This window comes from Equus asinus, chromosome 29, assembly GCF_041296235.1.
Source record: "Equus asinus isolate D_3611 breed Donkey chromosome 29, EquAss-T2T_v2, whole genome shotgun sequence".
In the NCBI taxonomy this organism is placed as follows: domain Eukaryota; kingdom Metazoa; phylum Chordata; class Mammalia; order Perissodactyla; family Equidae; genus Equus; species Equus asinus.
This window is the reverse complement of record NC_091818.1, coordinates 11,982,454-11,998,655: the sequence shown is the minus strand read 5'-3', so window position 1 is coordinate 11,998,655 and position 16,202 is coordinate 11,982,454. Positions and strand designations below refer to the sequence as shown.

At 51.9% G+C, this 16,202-nt stretch overlaps 1 long non-coding RNA gene across 1 annotated transcript; it reads right to left on the bottom strand.

The window, feature by feature from the left end:
• Positions 1-9,061: 9,061 nt before the first annotated feature.
• LOC139042518 (uncharacterized) lies at positions 9,062-13,477 on the bottom strand. Its single transcript, XR_011499309.1, has 4 exons — positions 12,615-13,477; positions 11,897-12,038; positions 11,420-11,505; positions 9,062-9,775 (listed from the first exon to the last, which is right to left on the bottom strand). It is a non-coding gene; the product is annotated as an uncharacterized lncRNA (long non-coding RNA).
• Positions 13,478-16,202: the final 2,725 nt, after the last annotated feature.

Here is a 16,202-nt window from a genome sequence, read left to right as displayed (position 1 = left end):
AGCATGGCCAGGGTTTGCAGACATCCCATCACAGGCTCCTTAGTTTCCAAAGTGACGTCACAGCTGCCCCAAATCTCTTACAGGACTCCAGCCCCAGAGCAAAGGTGGGGGCCCTTCACCCACATCTGCATCCTCTGATCTTTCTGTGCCTTTCCTGAGTCAGGGTGGGGGAAATCCCTCTTCTACCCTTCTTGTGTTCTTATGGCCGGACTAACAGTAAAATTGACACAAGACCAGACTAACAAGAGAAATCCCAGTTTAATATGTACATATTGGAGATCACAGAGAAATGATGCTCAGAGAGTGAACAAAGCAGGCAGTAGGTATATATTTTATACAGTGAAGCAATACATTTGTGAGGAATGACAGGACAAAGAAACTTAGATTTGGGCCTGTAATTGTGAGGTGTTTCAGCAGAGTTCAGCCTTTGGGGGGGCATCAGCAGGTCTATGTTGCTTCTCAGCCCGAATCCACAGCTCTGGAGCTCAGGACGCGGGGAGCGCACCCTCTACCTGGGGATGTGTGCCCTGGTTTCAGGGGAAACAGAACAGGAGGGCCAGGATGCCCTTTGTGCTTCTCAGGTAACTTTCATTCAAAGGAATGAATATGCTTGTGGGGTGTTCAGGGGCAGCCTGTTCTGGGCCCTGAGACCTGGATTCTGTTTACAGAACAATCTGAGATGAGCACTGAAAGAGGATGCAGCCTGAACCCTGAGTCCCCACAAAGACCCTGAGAGCTCAGAGTCTCAAGGAAGCACAGGGCAGAGATGCAAGGTTCCCCAAAGCGTAGGACCGCCACGGTGCACCACCCCAGGGCCAGGCCAGCACACCGTGTGCTGCGGGGACACTCTGTCACTTTCTGAGGCAGTTAGAACAGAAGCGGAGTGATCTACGATTTAATGAAAGGTTCTGGATTCTTTCCCCTGGAACTATGAACTTGGGTCCCAGTGATGAGCCTTGGAGACACAGTCAGGGATCCTGAAATCATATGTCATCTTCTGTAAAGAGCCCTCTGGGCCTTGATTCTCCTATGATGGGATACAGGTCACAGGGTCCTTCACTTGGGGGAGGTGATGCTCAGAAACAATCACTCAGGTGCACATTGCAGGTGTCGGCACAGGCCCAGCTGCAGAAGCACCAGCCCCAGGCCTGCTGTGCCCACGCTCTGCCACAAGGAGATATAGCTGCAAATTCTTTAGGTTTTCTTTAATTTCTTGCAGGAACGTTTCCTAGTTTCCAGTGTACAACACTTTCTATTTGTTCTCATATTTTCCCTCATTAATATGTATTTTTATGCTGTCATAAATGGTACTGATTTTTATTTTCAATGTTGAGTGGCTGATTGCTAGTATGTAGAACACAGTTCCATTCTGCGTGCTGTACTGTTTCCAGAAGCCCAGACTGAAACACTCAGACCAGAAGCACCTCTGAGTGTCTCCTAGATGCTGAGCTTGGTGTGACCAGATTCGCCCTACCCTCGTCTCCTCCACTGTCTCCACTGAGAGACTGTGTCTCTGATCAAGGGCTTTCTGCCTGTGAAACACGAACCAGGTGAGACACTAGCGGATCCACTCATCTGAGGAAGTCAGGTGCTGGCTGAGGAAGTGGCAACAGCAGTCACCCCCTGAGCTAGACGTGGGGGAGCCAGTGCAGGGTGGCTGCTCCAGGCCAGGAGGGTGGAGGGAGCTTTGTGTCTCACTCTCCATGGGGCTGTGACCTGAGTCAGTATTGGAGTAGCTGAGGCATGTGTCACAGTAATGTCACCCTCTTCAGGCTGCAGCCCAGAGAAATAAAATATCTGAGTCAGTGGAGGCAACTTTGGATCCAGAGAGGTGGCTGGGGAGCCTGGAACCCTGATTCTTACCTGAGTCTGACTTGAAACTCAGGAGATACTGGGGAGGGCTCCCTCCTTCTGCTGCTATGAGCTCATCCAGAAGCCCCCACCACTGAGAACACTGCTCAGGATGCAGATGAGTCTGGCTGATGTTCCCAGAGGTGCAGAGAGGGAGGACACTGAGTCAGCAAAGGCGGGGAGATGGGACCTGGAGACAGACAGACAGGAGTGATGGGGAGGGAACAGGGAGAAGATGCTGGGGTTCTGAGTCCAAGGGGCTGACATCTAGTCAGAGCTGGCTGGGTCGCTGAGGTCTGTCCCTGTTTGTGCAGTGAGAGAGGAGCAGAGGAGGAGAGAGGTCGAGGCCATGGGGACACAGCCATCCTGAGTGCCAAGCTGGGGCTGGATGGCCCAGACCTCTTCTATCTTCTCCAGAGGCCTGAAAGATGAGAAGCTGCTCACATAGACTTTCCCTTACTGGAGAATCTGCTCCATCCTGAGCATTAACTGAAGTCTGAGCTGGGCTCTGTAGACAGACTAGAGTCTGAGGGTGAGACCCAGAGTTTGCTGTGGAAGGGACCAGGCAGGAAGCAGCTGCTGGAACCCTACACAGCCCTGTGAGCAGGAGACTCTGCCCAGCCCAGACAGGACACAGCTGCAGGGTCCCCATCAGCACAGGAGGCTCCAACGCCCCAGCCCTGGGGAGTTTGTGGGATTACACAGCAGGGGGCACCCACTGTGCAGACCCTGGGGAGATCAACAGTGCCCCCTTCTGTTCCCTAGTCAAACTTCAGTCTCTCAGCGGAAGTGATGTTGGGGGAGACTCGCCTGAAACCTGGTCACTGTCACCACAAACATTCCTGGGGCTTGCTGTGAGCGAAGTAATGGATATTATCTGATTGTCCAATTTATCAGAGAGCAAACACCTTCCCAAGTCAATAAATGATTTTAAAATCTACCACAGTCAATATTGAAGTTTAGAGAAGACTTTAAATTACACTATTAAAAAGGTAACACTTTTTCATGGTTAAGTAAGTGATACTCAAAATCACAAGGACTGAAATGCTTGAGAAATAGATATCAGGGAGCATGAACTATCTCTGGCAGCATTAAAAAATGAACTTTCCCAAGTGCATTTTGCCTTCATGATCTTCATGTGCAATGATGATGAGCATCTGGCCTGTGAAACAGAACAGCAAATGTGCTGTGGATTCAGCTTATGTATATGAAGAAATGTTGAACATTAATTTGGTCTCTAACATCAAACTAATGCATGAGAGTAGGCCTGTTAACGCTCTGTGAGTCAGAAGAGTCTCACAGTCATGGTTGGGTCTCCGAGTCTCACTGTCGGTTGATGTATTTTGGAGCTGAACCTCCCTCCATCATCACAGGCAGAAAGGGAGAGAGGAAGGAAAGTCTTGGAGGAGTCACCCTAGAGGGATGGACACAGCCTGGGAGAACCTGGAAGGGGCACATGGAGATGAACCTCTGGATAGGAGGATGGGGGCATGGGCCTCCCTCCCAATGATGGTGTTACCGTCTCCACCTTCTCACTTGCTCTCCTGCCTCCGAGGGCTGAGCCGTTCTGAGCATAGGAGGAGGTTTTGGTTGCACTTCCCCATGGGTTTACATCACTGTGGAAACACCACGATCCACATACAGATCACAGTAATAGTTGGCATGTTTTGGTCTCGGTTCCCCATGGGTCCGGAGCACTGTGTTATTGCTGATGCTATCGTCCCATGCTGAACAGTAATAATCAGCCTCATCCTCAGGCTGGAGCCCAGAGATGGTCAGATAGGCCGTGTTGCCGGACTTGGAGCCAGAGAACCGAGCTGGGATCCCTGAGGGACGAGAACTTCTGAGCGTCACAGTTTTGGGGGCACCGTGAGAAATTTGGTACCAGCCCACATCAAATATTCCAACGTTGTTGCTATTTCCAGCACAGGAGAGGGTGACTTTCTGTCCCACAGACCCAGACACTGAGGCTTCCTGTGTCAGCCCAGACTGCGCCCAGGACCCTGGAACAGAGGAGGTAGAGACACGGAGAGTTGAGACTGGGGTTATTGCCCGCAGCATGTGCACAAAATTATGGTTAAAGAGCAGCCAAATTGTCCCCCATAATCACTTCTCCTGCTTTCCAAAGCCAGTCACCTGAGCAGTGAGTGAGGAGGGCGAGGAGGAGAGGGGTCCAGGCCACGGTGGAGACACCCAGGCTCTGCTTCAGAGCCTCAGGAGTGAGGGAACTGCAGAGTCCTCTTATCTCTTCCCTCAGGAGAGCAGAGAGGGCCCCTTCATGCAAACCACCCCCTTCCCCTGGAGTGCCTGGGCCCACATTTGGTGGAAGCTGAGTATGGGTGGGGCTGGGGAGCCTCTCCTAGGGCCCTGGGAGCTCCCAGCTGCTGGACCCCAGTGAGCACAGAGCAGATGCACAAGGCAGGGCTCCAGGCTCTGGGTTCCCAGCTGAGATCACCCCACAGACCCTCCGGACAGGCCCACAGCACCCCCTGCTGTCTCAGAGCCCAGATTCACCTGTGACTGGGATGGATACCCCAGGGCTGAGCAAGGAGAGAGAGAGACTCTGGACTCAGCCCTGCCTCGCACCCCACCCATCCTCACACAGGGGCCGGGGCTTCTCGTCCCCAGGGGGCTCCTTGCTGTGCTGCAGGTGTCACCGCATCTTTTCCTTACTTCAAAAATATGGCCTCTTCAGTATAAAGTCACCCTTCTGCCCCTTCCACCGTTAGTTAATTATGTGTTGGGGCCATGGGTGACTGACCCCTCAGAGAGACCATGTCCTGCAGCCAGTGAGCAGAGGGCAGAGGGCAGAGGGCTTTAACCCTCCTCCACACCCTCTCTGTGGGGGGCCTGAGGTGACCAGTTCCTCTCTCCCTCATCACAGGTCACTTCCAGCCATGGCAGGCCAGTCTCCATAACCTTCTTTACTTGTCCCCACCTTTACCCTCAGTGGGGCAGGGGTCCATTAATAACTACACTCAAGGAATTCTTCCAGAAGAACCTTTATTATTTAGGAGAGAGACCTGCTTCTCCTGTTGCTCGTCCACCCTGGGGAAGATGATCAGGGACATCAGTCCCCCCAGGAAGCAGCCAGGAACCCACAGCCCTGAGGGTGGACAGCAGGGTGAATGGGTCTCCCACACACGATGCGGGCTGTGCATTAGGACAGGGCTGGACCTCCGGGGAAGTGCAGAAGGGCTGAACCTGCAAGCAAACGGGTGAGGAAGGTGGCACAGATGTCCCCAGATTTCTTGTCTAAATCCTCTACTCTCAGCCCATGCATCATTTATTCCTACTCTACAGATCCTTCTGTGGCACTGCCATGTGTTAGATATTACCCTACATGCTTTATGAACATTAACAAAGTTATTTCTCCCAGTGAGCAGATCCACAAGTGTAGCTACAATGGCTTTAATAAACTTCAGTCGATTACATACATATATTTCTAGCCAAGCGCTTGCTTCTTGACCTCAGTCCTCTACACTCTATTCCTGCAAGGACTTACTGTGTCCGACTGACTGAGTCACAGAAAACATCTGCTCAACTTCTCCACCGCTGAGTCAGACTAAAAGCCAAAGGATGCCCGTGGCCTTAACAGTGTTGTTTCACTACTGTGGCACTCAAACCCGGGAGAGTGCTGAGACTTAGTAGTAGCCAGTCCAAAAGTAATTTTGAATGAAAACGTAAATGAGTCAACAAAAAAGACAAAAATGCCTCTCCCCTCCCCCACACAGGGTGAAGCATGGATAGAGACACTATGCCGGACCTCTTTTATCTGTGCTCTAATCGACTGTCCACATCCCCAGCTGTGTACATGAGTCATCCTAGAGACATCCACGCACCTCTCTCATGCATCCCAGCAACCCCCCAGCCTGCGGATCCTTCAACACAAAGACCCCCAGGGTCAGGCCCCTAGCCGAGTGGTTAAGTTTGTGCCCTCCACTTCAGCAGCACAGGGTTTCACGGGTTCAGATCCTGGGTGTGTAAATGGCTCCGCTCATCAGGCAATGCTGAGGCAGCGTCCTACATAGCACAACCAGAGGCACTCACAACTAGAATGTACAACTATGGACTGGGGGCACTTTGGTGAGAAGGAGAAAAAAAAAGTCAATATTGGCAACAGATGTTAGCTCAGGCGCCAATCTTTAAAAAAAACAGCTCTAAATTCTGATGAATCTTCTTTGCCGGTGGAGGCAGCCTCTCCAACCCCTGTGGAAACAGCCTCGTGAGGAGTCCCCTGTGATCAGCTTGGGAAGCAGGAGAAGCCTTGGGCCAGATTTCCAGAGCACTCTGTGATACGCAGGTCCCACCCAAAGGTGCACAGCAGCATCCCTGTGCCCCTTTCTGGGGCATCCACGAAGGTCAGTGATGAGGGGAAATCTTTCCAGTGAGCAGGACTTCCAGCAGCACTCCTGGCTGCTCACTTTGCTTGGAATAGGAAATGTGATCCGTGAGTGGGATCACGCACTGACACATGGGCTGTGGACAACTGCTTGGCCTGATGGTCAGGTCCCTGGAAGCAATACCGTTGGAAAACTGCTGACCAAGAAAATGCAGACAGGTCTCTCTGAATGGGCAAAAAATGCGCAGAGATTTGTATCACATGTGAATGCTCCCCAAAGGGTGACCTTGGCACAGGAGGATTTTAATCAAATGGATGGCCTGTTTGTGGATACCAATCAGCCTCTTCCCCAGCAGCCCTGGCATCACCCAATGAGCTACGAGCAAAGGGGTCCTGGTGGCAGGGATGGACGCGGTGGCAGGGAAGGACGTGGTGGCAGGGATGAACGCGGTGCCAGGGATGGACATTTTGCATGGGCTCAGCATCATGGACTTCCACTCACAGAGACTGATTTGGCTCCGGCCACCCACTCTGCTGGCAGCGGAGACCCACACTGAGTGACTCACACAGCAAGCATCGCCACAGCCATCAGTCAGCTGCCTGGGGTCAGGGTAATGACACTGGACTGCATCCAACATGGAAGAGGTAGTGTGCTGTTCTACCTGAACAGACACTCACTGTGAATATGGACTTGGCTTCCCTGAATACAACATTTCTGCGAAAACTACCGTTAGTGAGCTCAGAATCTCTTTCCCACAGTTATGGTTTCCACATAGCCTTGCTTCTGATCAAGGAACTCAGTTCATAGCAAATGATGTGAGACAATGGGCCCATGCTCATGGAATTCACTTGGCTTATCATTTTTAACTGTCTATTCACTTGTCCATTCACTTGTCCATCCTGAAGCAGCTGGCTTGGCAGAATGGTGCAGTGGCCTTTTGAATTCCCAGTACAGTGTTTGCGAGGGGACGATCCCTTGTAGGGCTGGGGCATGGCTTTTCAGGAGGCTTTAAATGCACTGAATCGTTAATTGACATGTGATGCCCTCTCTCCCACATCCGGTATTCAGAGTTCCAGGAATCAAGGAGTGGAAATGGCAATGACATAACTATTACCCCTAGTGACCCACTAGCCAAGTGTTTAACCTCTGTCCCCTTGACCTTATGTTCTGTTGGCCTAAAGCTCTTAGTTCCAAAGGGATATATGCTGCCACCAGGAGACACAACAATGATCTCATTGAACTGGAAGTTAAGACTGACAACTAGCCACTGTGGGCTCCTCGTGCCTCTAAATCAACAGGATAAGAAGGAAATCACTGTGCTGGATGGGGTGACTTCTCCTGACTGCCTTACCAAGGAGAAATTAGACCATTATTTCACAGTGAGGTAAGGAAGAGGGTGTCTATAACACAGAAGACCCCTTAGGGTGTCTCCTACAATTGCCATGCCCTGGGATTAATGTCACTGGAAAATGACAACAACTCAATTCAGGCAGGTCTACTGATTGTCCGTACCTTTCAGGAATGAAGGATTGGGCCATCGCAGTGACATCTAGGAGGTCACACTGTCTGACCTGGAGCCAGAGAATCTCTCAGAGACCCCTGACAGCAAGCTGTTACTCCTGTGGATCAGGAGTTTGGGGACATGGCCCAGGAGCTGCTGCAGCCATGCTGCTCTCTGTTGGCCAACACTGTTGCTGTTTACCATGCAGGTGAGTGTGCCTGTCTATCCCAGGGACTTGGGCCCTGAGGGTGGCTGAGTCAGTCCCATCTGGACCCAGAATCAATAGCGGGAGACACAGGGAGAACAGTGAGCTGAGTGAGTGAGGGGGAAGCAGAGGTGAGCTGAGGCTCCCCAGAGTCTTGCACTCAGGAGAGGCCCCCAGCACCTGTGCAAAGTGAGGAGGCAGATGGGGAAAGGGGCCCAATGCACCATGCAGGTGCTCAAGAGCTCCCCTCCCAAGACCCCTTCAGGGACTCTTGGGTCCCCCATATCTCTTTCATTATCTAAAAGACCCAACAGGGGAGGAGTTCCTACATTCAAATGTGTGTGGGTCCCTGACCCCCTGTAGCACCCCTCAGCTCTAGGCACAGTCTCTGTTGCCTGGAGGAAGAGGAGGAGGAAGAGAATTGCACCCTCCCAGGCCCCAGGTGGTGAGAGAGCCTGGCCCTTCATGGCCCAGGGTCCCGGAGGTCCTGACTGCTGCAGTCTCATCACAGCACAGCTCAGTGAACTCACTGCTCACTTCCCTCTGGCCTGCGAGACTTTCCCAGGTGGCAGGGCCAGGCAGACTCACCTCTGAGATAGCCCCACGGTGCCCCCTGCTGGCCACATGTCCTTGCAACCTGAGTGTCCTGCAGGTCTGCACTCGATGGTGCAGTTGCTTCGGGAAAATTCCTTGCAGGTATTCAAACAGTGACACCAAGAGTTACCATGTGACCCAGCAATTCCACTCCTGGGTACAGACCCAAAAGAAATGAAAGCAGATCTCCACACAAAACCTTGTACGTGAATGCTCATAGCAGACAAATACATAATAGCCAAAAAGTGGACACAACCCAAATGTCCATCAGCTGAGGAATAAACAGACTGTGCTGCAGCCACACGATGGAATGCCATTCAGCATCGAAAAGAAATGGAGGGCTCACACATGCAGCAACATGGGTGGACCCTGAAGCCGTCATGCTGAGTGAAAGAAGCCAGACTCAAAAGGCCACACATCGTATGATTCCATTTATAGGCAATGTTCAAAATAGGCCAATCCACAGAAACAGAATATGAATTTCTGTTTGCCTAGGCCTGAGGGCTTAGCAGAAATGGGACTGTCTCCAAACGAGTAGAGTGTTTCTTCTGGAGCAGTGATGGAAAGCTTCCAAAATCGATTGTGGTGACATTGCACAATTCTGTGAGAATATTAAAAACACTGATTTACACACCTTAAAGTGTGACTCGTATTACATGTGAACTATATCTCACTGACGCTGTAATGATGACTAAAGACTGCACGGTGAATCAGCAACACAGAAAACATCCCCCAGAAGGGAGGACAGAGTCTCGTTCACTCACTTTAAAGGGTCCCAACCAGGGCAATGAAAACACAGAGGAATTCCAGTAGCGAATGTTCTAGGTACTAGGACATCCTGAAACATCCATGAGGATTTCTATGTTTTAATTTTTTTAAAAAAGGCACCTAAAGTTTAAAAAAACATATTCACAAGTGTCATAAAAGAATCATCGTAGCTCAGGGGGAGGAGAACACAGGGAACCATCAAATGGAAAAGAAGTGGAAGAGTTCGGATCATGTGGATCTGCACCCCGAACATGAATGTGGACCCGCGTTTATTACTGCTCCACCCCAGAGAGACGTCAAACAGCCCAATTAATGAGATCTCTTTCAAAAGCATCAGTTTATGACAAAACAAAATATTAGGAAATAAATATTTTGCAATCATGAATTGAATCTTCCAGATTCCAAGATTTATAACTAAAAACTCCTGAAGGTTCCATTTCATAGGCATTGAAGTGACTTTCCTCCTCGTCGTTGTAGTGGATTCCAGAAGTGACAGATGCCTTCAGGATCAAACTGAAAAGAGTCCAACAGTGTGTGTAAAAGGCTGTTCTCGAAGCTGAGTCTGACCCTAAACTCTATATAAGATCAGAGACATGAACAAAGAGCAGCACAACCAGCAGGCAGAGCAACAAGGAACTGTGGAAAATTCAGCTCTGTGTGCCGGGATATTTCAGGGCACGTGTCTATTAAAATTCATCAGGCTTTAACGCACCTTTCACGGTTAAACAAAAACAAATACAAAGACATTCTGGATTTGTCCAGGCGTGTGCCTGTTCCTGATACCAGCCTTTGGTGTCCCTTCAGTTCACATGACTATCACCGATCACAGTATGCACCCCTGGGTGAAGACACCGCTCACCAGGGCCAAGGTGACTGAGGCACTGGTGCCATGGAAGTCTGGGCTACTTAGCCAGGGGACACCTCCTACCTCCGCCTCCTCCACTTCTGTCCTGGGCAGTCAGGAGAACCCCACCCCACCCTAGGGGCTCTCAGATGGCTGTCATGACGTGGTCAAGGTTTTAATGACATTGTGGGCATAGGGTTGCCAGGTAATGAATGCACAATGAAGCTGCCCTCTATCTGTATTATGATCATATCAAGGGACATTACTCACACTAAAAAGGAAAGACATTGTTTATAGAATAAAGGACAGACTATCCTAGGACAGACCATTTGCCAAGCTTCCCCTGACGTGTGTGTACATAACACATAAATCGCATTCACCCACCTTTCTAAGGGGTTTCCTCATCTCTAAATGCAGATGATGATAAACCTCCCTCCCAGGGGTGTGGCGAGAAGGAAGCACAGGGAAAGTGTGGATCCAGCCCCAGAACAGAGTGAGAGGGAAGACATGTCAGCTGCTGGATTCTCACACACGCCTCCTCCTGGCCTTGATCTGCTCACTGCCCTCCATCAGGGAAGACTGCACAGGCCAGCCTGGAGAACCAGACCCAGGTGAGAACACCAGGTCACAAGGAAGAGGCCTGGCCCTGAGTCTGCCACCAGGGGCCCCACAGCTTCATTTGTACAAGACAGCTCTGGTCCACTCTGCACACCCACCTGAGCGCTGACCTGCTTTATACCAAGCACAGCACTGGGGGCCACGGTCGGGAGCAAGACAGCTCCTGCCCCCCAGGAACGTCAGACCCAGGGAAAGGAGAACCAATGACGGCCTCGGGTAACCAGTGGTCACTGATCTAGTGCTTCTCGTGGAGGTTTAAACAGAAACATAAAGAAGCAAGCCATTTGAAAGACAGTCTACAGAAATTGGAAAAAAAATGAAATCATCTAGCTAAATGAGCATGGAGGTATTATCCGCTTGTCAAAATCTTGGCAGGATGCTCATGAGCTGTGCAGGCTGCTGGCTGAGAGGGTAGTAGAGGCAGCGGAACAAACCACCCTGTGCGGGAACCAAGCGCACTGGCGGGAAATCTCCACCAAGAGCAGGGTTGTCATCACCGCTCCCCCAGATTACCTGTTGCACAATCTGACCCTCACCCAACATCCCCCCTGAGGGTCATTTTCATTGATGGAGACTCACGCGAGCACCATGTGCTTCCAGCTCTGGAAAGCAAGGGGTCAACTGACCCACACATATCAGGACCTGGCCTTGGTCCTGCTACCCTGCAGGTGCCCCAGTGCCAACAGTGAGCCTACCTGGATCTGCCTGAAGTCCACGGTGATGGTAGCAGCAGAGGTGAAACCTTTAATGATGGCACAGGAGACGAAGTCCAGCAGGAACCCTGGCAGCCAAGAGGGAATACTGTGTTGGTCAGAGCTCTGCCTGGTCCCAGAGGACATGGGTGGACATGGTGGGGAAAGGCAGTGTGGATGAGACTGAGGCTGAGGACTGGAATGACATGCCCTGTTTGGGCTGGTTGGAGAGCAGGAAAGGGAGGCTGGGGTCTGAGGCTCTGGGAGCTTCTCCAAGTGTCCTGGCCTCTCAGCAGAATAGGGGAGGGCTGAGGGGTGAGGGTCCCCCTGCCCCTACTACACGCCCACAGGGATAGCCCTTGGAATGCAAAGAAGGAAATGCTGAGGGCAGGGCCATCCTCAGGAGGCAGGGGCCTCGGTACTCTGGGAAGAGCAGAACCACACCTCCCCCACCATGGAATGAAGGCCTGAGAGTCTTACCCAAGCGCAGGGACCCCATGGCTAACTGCATGCAGCCCACAGGAAAGCCAGCAGCACAGCACAGGTGGGCTCAGGGTAACATGCCAGAAGGTGACCAGGAAGAACTACACGAAGCACCCATGAAGGCAGAGTAGAAGCCACACTGTTGGGGAGAGAGTGATGAGCACCCAGGAGGCACTCGGCACACCCATGGTGCCCCTGGTGTAGACATCTGAGCACAGGGGTCTGCGGTGTCCACTGTGTACTTGGGGCACACGAGCGCACACAGGCAGGGTAACCACTCACCCTCGATCATCCATGAGTGTGACCTGCTGTGATGAGGGGACCTCTTTTCTACCTGCACCCAAGTGGGGCCACAGGTACCACCTGTGGGAGCACAAAGACCTGCGTGTTTCTGTGTGAGTCTGCGAGTCTGAGAAATAATGCTTAAAGCTACAGTGAGTCATCCTGCTGGCCCCATCACACAACCCAGAACTGCCCTGATACCTGTGTGTGACAAGTGTGACAAGAGAAGTTATAAGGGTGCGCGTCTCCCCAAAGGCAGTCACATGCTCTAGACTGTAAACCAAGGCTTCTTGGTTCCCATGGGGCTGGAGCCCTGGGTGCCCTGCTGTCTGGAGGGGATACTGTGCATTTCTACTCTGCTTCTGGGCAGGTGATGAGGCCTAGTGTGGGGTCAGGGCGGGGATGTGGCCAGCAGCAGGGGCAGACATCTCACCTGGGGCAGGAGTCAGGTCACCTCAGCACAGGCCAGCGCGTGGGGAATGACCTTGAGCCCCACTGAAAGTCCAGTGATGAAGTCCATCTTCAGAGTCCAACAGCCAGGCCAGGATGGGCAGCCTCCTCTGCATGGCCGCAGGGGGGCAGCAGTGGTCTTGCAGGGCCATGCTGGAGCCTGAGGGCCTGGCCTCACTCAGCGTGGGATGGAGCAGGGGCAACACAGACCAGCAGTGTCTGGGCCTCAGAGGACCCAGCAATAGGGCGGGGATCCAGGGCATCAGGGGAGGCACAATCTGTCTCTCCTCCAGGGGGTCTGAGCTAGATGGCCTACATCCCACCTCCTTGCTGGTCTGAGACAGGAAGCCAGAAACCTGTGCAGAGGGGGCCTCCACCAAAGATGGAGTGTCCCCACACCCCTGCCCCGAATCCCAGAACCCCACTTGCCCAAACCCTAGCTGATGAACAGTTTCTCAATAAGAATCCTAAACACTCAGTTTTTCCTCCAAGGAAAATCTGCTTGCTGCTTTTTTTTTCCTCCCCAGGGAATTTAAGGAGGCACAGTGCAGAGAGAAGCAGGGTCCAGGGGGCTCCCTCCTCTGGCTGGTGTGGGTGGGAGGACTGGAGGCCCTGAGGGCCCGAGGCTTTGCAAAGGCCAGCCATGGAGACTTCCACCCACTAAGGGGACTGCAGCGCTGGAGGGGCTGTCTTCCATTGAGGCCTTGCCTTACCCCCGCCCCCACCTGTGGCATTGGCATCCTAGGGGGCCCCAGGGGTTCTAGTTGGTTCTGGGAAGCTCAAGGCCCCTTGATTAACTCAGAGTGCACAGCATCCATAGGATCCTGGCACCACCTGCCCAGAGTTGGCCCCAGACTGCCCCTCATCCCCGCCCCTGTGAGGCTGCTCTGGGCACAACATGGCCCCCACCCCGAAGCCACTTACGGCGAGTCTAAAGGTGGGACACCACGCTGCCTAAGTGTCTATGGCCTGCGGGCTCCACCAAGTTCGGGGGAGGCGGCAACCTGGGTTGGGACGCAGTGGGTGGGGAGCGGGGTCCACGTGCAAGGCGCCCGCATCCTTGGCCCCTGCGCCGGGCCCCGCATAGGCCTCCCCACGCGGACCCGCTTTTCTCCCGGGAGCTCACCTACCCTTCCCTGGGCCCAACGCCACCCACTGCCGCCGCGGACTCACCAGGAACCGCAGCAGCTGAGGGTCTCCTAACATCACCACATCAGGGTCCACGGGAAGCGCAGTGGTTGAGCGAGGGGCGGGGCCAGGGCGCCTGGGGGCGGGGCCTGACGCGCACGTGTACTCGGGAGGGGCCAGAGCCCCGGGTGCGGGCCTGCGAGGCGCTGTCGGACCCTGAGCTCTGCCGTGCGCATCGGGCGCCTAGCCGGAAAGTGCTGCTGGTCCTCGGTGAGTGCGTCCCCCGCAGGCCCGCTGACGGCCTGAGCGCTGCCTTCCACCGCCGCCTGTTGTTCCGCCAGAAGTGGCCACTCGTCCCTTTACACCAGCGGTTAGTGCTGACCCGAGCGTGCCCTGCAGCCCCACTGCCTTTCCCTCCCCATCTCCCCTCTCTGCTTCTCGGACTTCGTGGTCGGCTCCTTGGAGAGGGAGGCAGGGGCGGCCTCGCCCACCGCGGGGTGTGCAGGGGTGGGCACCAGCATTCAGCCCCCAACTCCTGCCCTCTGCTCTGACCCTGCTCTCCCACAAGTGCCAAGAGCAACCAGAGCTAACCCTGCGGGCCCCCAGCTCAGAAGGCTGGGCGGCTTTCCACAACTCAGGGACCCACAGATCCTGAAGGAGATGCCATAGGAGGGGCTAGTGCCCCAGTCCCCAGAGACCAGCCGGGGTGCCCTGGGGCTCTCATCTGCTCCCCAGTCCTTTTTTCAGACTCCGGAGCGCTGTACTTCAGCTCTCCTTCTCCTGGCTGAAAGGTGCAGCCCCTGACAATGCATCCCCTGGCGGAAACCCCTGGGATGTTTCCAGAGCCCTGCCGTTCAGGAGATTGGCTGCTGATGGGGATGTTTCCAGGGGCAGCAGGGCCCCAAGTGGTGGTGGTAGCAGAGGCAGCGGCAGGTTCAGCCTTAGGAGAAAGGAGGGCCACTGCACGGGGGTGTGCCAGGACCCGCGGTTGCAGGCTGTCTGGTCTGTCTGTCCCAGGAGCCTGTCCCCGTGGCATCTGCACAAATACAATTGTCAAGCCCGAATGCAAGGACACGAACTGTGGTACTCAGGCAGAAAACTCGAACCAAGAAATTCCTGCAAAATAAAAGTGGATACTGGGCATTGCAATAAATCATATCGGGGAGAATTGAAGAGTGTTAGAATTATTCAAAAGATTTAATATCTCTGGTTTCACAACTGCTGCAATGTTGCAAAGTAAATATCCACAAACAGAAATAGTAAAGAAAATTAAAAGATCATTGCAGTCAGCAGAAAACACTTTTTTCACATGAACCTTCAGAAGAACCACGTGTTAATAAGAAAGACAAGTATAAAATTAATATTCCATGTAACCAAAGACACAATGGTAGATGAATAAAAAGGCATTTTGAGTTATATGCAAATGCAGAGCACGCTTTCAGTTATTTATACACCCTCCATAAGTTATGGGAAATGTCAGAGGAAACATTGAAATGCCAAAGTATAAATTTACATTTAAAATTAAATTCAGATGGCATGAAATTGATTTGTTTGAAGGGTTAAATCTTCTTAGAAAAATTTTTCCACAAGGATCATTAGCTCTAGGTGTAATAAAATTTGTATTTTGAAATAATTTATCAGAAATCCCTTCAATGTTGTCATAGCCTATAAAACACTCTTCATGGCTCCACGAGTGTTTATACCAACACAGACTCTTCTCCTCAGCATAAGTGAACGTGATCTGCAATCTTGCATCTGCCAAAAATAACAGATACCTCTTTCAACTGTATCAATTTAAAATAAAAGTTACTAACTTTATATATTTTCATGACATAATAAAGGAATTTGCATAAGTGAGACAAAAATCTTATGATCTGTTTCAACATATTGAGAAAGTGTCATGTACTGTATATGTTATATAAAGTAAGACTGATAAGATTGCCTTGTAATGTGTAAATTTATGTTATTCATGTCTTTTTCAGTCCTGTTATGTTTTATAAGTAATAAGATATTTTAAAGGAAAATGCTTCCTATTTTGGTACCTTTAACTGCGTATTTCCCCCTGCTTCCTGCATAAGGGGTTCTGAATGTTCATTTTTCAATGGGCCCCACAAAATATGCAGTCAGCCCTACAGCTGTGTGAAAGGTTTCCAGCCCCCCTGCATGACAGCTCTAGTGAGGGGACAAGGCATGTAGCCAGCAGAGGGGCCTTGGGTCCAGCTACACACAGCGACACAGGTTGAGACTGTTCACACTATTTAGAAGGACTTTAATCAGAGTAGGATTCAAACTGAGTCTCTTGGCCAGTACAAAGTTGTGTTTTGGGCCATGATTTTAAAGCATAAATACTAACTAAAAGCTGAACATTGTCTTCTTAAGAGCTCAGAATCATAGTCCTTGTGATGAGGATTTTTAGGCTGCTTAATTTTAAAACAGTTTATGT